Source organism: Carlito syrichta, unplaced genomic scaffold, assembly GCF_000164805.1.
Source record: "Carlito syrichta isolate Samal-C Ts95f unplaced genomic scaffold, Tarsius_syrichta-2.0.1 Scaffold303355, whole genome shotgun sequence".
Classification (NCBI taxonomy): domain Eukaryota; kingdom Metazoa; phylum Chordata; class Mammalia; order Primates; family Tarsiidae; genus Carlito; species Carlito syrichta.
In genome coordinates, this window is record NW_007247451.1 from 139,644 (window position 1) to 142,181 (window position 2,538).

General features: G+C 42.4%; 1 pseudogene; it reads right to left on the reverse strand.

Moving 5' to 3' along the window:
• Positions 1-881: 881 nt before the first annotated feature.
• On the reverse strand, positions 882-2,162 carry LOC103260822 (annotated as a pseudogene).
• Positions 2,163-2,538: the final 376 nt, after the last annotated feature.

Sequence of the window (2,538 nt, forward strand, 5' to 3'; positions counted from 1 at the left end):
TTGGAGTGCCAAACCTTTCTAGGTCTGCATATAGAAGTAAAAATTCAAGCATATGTTTATTTCAGTGAGAAAGAAAGGAAACTTTTAATCTGAGGAATGGAAGCCTCTTCTAAGTTATCAAGCCAAGAGTAGCATGGGAATAACGTGAAGTCACATCTACGTCTACCTTGAACTAAGTAATCTTCTCTCTCTCACTTTTTTTTTAAACTGTGTGTTTATTTCTTTGTAAGTGCCATTTTATGGTGACATATAAAGCTACAACAGCAGTTACAAAAAGTTGTCTGAATAACTCTGAGAGCTCAAAACAAGAATCTGAGTACAGGCTGAATAAAAAGATGTTCAGTTAAGAGTGCATGTTGTGTTGACAAATATCTTCGTCTGTGTAAGAATTTCTGTGTAAGAGATGTGATTCACAGAGACCAAAAGTAAAATCTCTTTTCCTTTACAGTATGGTGAGATGGTCTGCATTCTTGCAAATGATTTATAAAGTAAAAGAAATGTTGGGTGTGAGCCCTCGGCATAAACAATTTGTTCTTCTTACAGCAGCAATAGGGAGAAAGGGAATCCAGCGGACACCCTGCTGTTATCTTTTCCAAGATGTATACTCCCAAGAATGGCAGTTGATGCCTGGCAGCAAGCCACCTTTAGGATTCTTTTTGCTTCTTTAAAACGCAAGCACTTTCTGACATTTCCTTCTCTGGCCCGTGAACCCGAGCCAAACTTGGCAGGATACAACCCATGTTCTCCTGCTTAGTCTCCCCCTTACAGGACACCTACAGATATGGTACAAGCTAGTATGAAATTAATGATAGTTTGCATTTCCAGACATGCTCCCATGGTTAAATACATATACTACACTAATTCTGGAGAACAGTTCCATGTTAAAGTGATTCAGAAGCACTTGCATTCACAGCTGCAAAACAGGCTTCTCACTGGCTGGAGCTGAGTAGCTGATTCTATCCTTAGTAGCGGAGGCCTTGCAGGCTGAGGTGTCACATCCACAGTGACTGAGAAAGCAACTTCTGCCTTTGTAGTAGTTGTGACAGGGTTGGAAGGTGGACTGCCGGTGGGCGGGAGTGAGACAGTAGATCCCCTGAACTTGTTGCAGGAGAGCCTTCTAAAAACAAAAGGAATGAAAGAAGGAACTCAGTCTGCATGGGGAGAGGTGCAATGCCAGGGAGGTTTCAGGAAGGCAGGGAAGGGAGAGGTGGCAAACCCAGGTTCACCAGTTCTTGGTAAACCAAACTTTGGCATGATGTGTGGTGCAGGGAGGTTGATATTGGTAAGGCTGGGGAGGTTAGGCGGTCCTCTTGGCAAAGATATCAGACCTGGTAATGTAGTAGTTGGGTTCACTGGTGCCATAGAAGTAAGGCACTGGTTTACTTGTGGTGGCAATAACCATATAATATTGGTACACCTATTCTGAGAACATTACTGACAACTGGTGTTGAGCTAATAGAAATTCCAGAGGGACTCTGTTCAATCCCTGTAGTTCCTGGTGGTGACACAGATGGAGGATTAACTGAGGACAACTGGAACTATCTTTAAGAGGCCTGATAGGTGTGCCAATCATTTGTCCTGGAAGAGAAATTTTCTTTCCTTCTTCAAATGGGAGTGTAGGTATTCAGTGCAAATAACTGTATCCAATGGCACATCCTAGGCTGTCTTCTCCACTCCATGCATAATTTGGTGTAATAATCACTTCTTGACAGTTGTCAGTGTCTGTTGTACACATAAACTCTGGTTTTGTTTTGTGTGTTTCAATAAGGCTGAATAGATCTTCAGACTAATTTATGACTGTATCTGCTCTGATGATATAGTCACTATGCTGTCTAAGACTTGCCACTGCTGTGGGATAATTTGATTCTACTTCTAACACATGCCAAATGTTTTCACTTGCCCCATCAAAACTGTAGAAACGAATGCTCACTGTCAGCAAGCTCTGGTCATCCCACAGGTTACTTGGTGTGACTGGGGTATCTCACAGCTCCAGTGTTTTGCTGCCATAGATAAGCATTTTTACAGGCTTTTAAATTTACTTTCAGTGGATCCTTAAGAGTGTCACTGTCTTTGTTTCATCTTGAACCATTGATAAAAACAATAGAAACAAAGCAAGGCTCCCATCCAACCCTGTGTCCTGGGGACTTTTTCTGTACATGCAGGACGTGCCTCTGCTCAGGATCGTAATCCTCTGCCAAAAGCCTCTGGTGGCAGGTGATCATTGTGGCCAAGTGGGCTCCATGCTATTACTGACCCTCTCCTAACCCCTCCCGTGCAGCTAAGCAATCCTTTCTCTCTAACTTTATTTATTTATTTATTTTAAAATTTTCATTTGTTTTTATAAAGATATGGATTACAAGTAAAGATTAACTATACAAGCAGGTTCCATGCAGGTGAAGTCTGGACCTCTAACTGGCCCTCACTTACCCTGGTTTGGGACCAGGTACACTTTGTATTGCTACATGTCCCATCTTCCTCCTTCCTTCCCCTGACAGTGCCTAGTGACTGCCAATCCCTCTCTGTAGCTAAGTAATCATC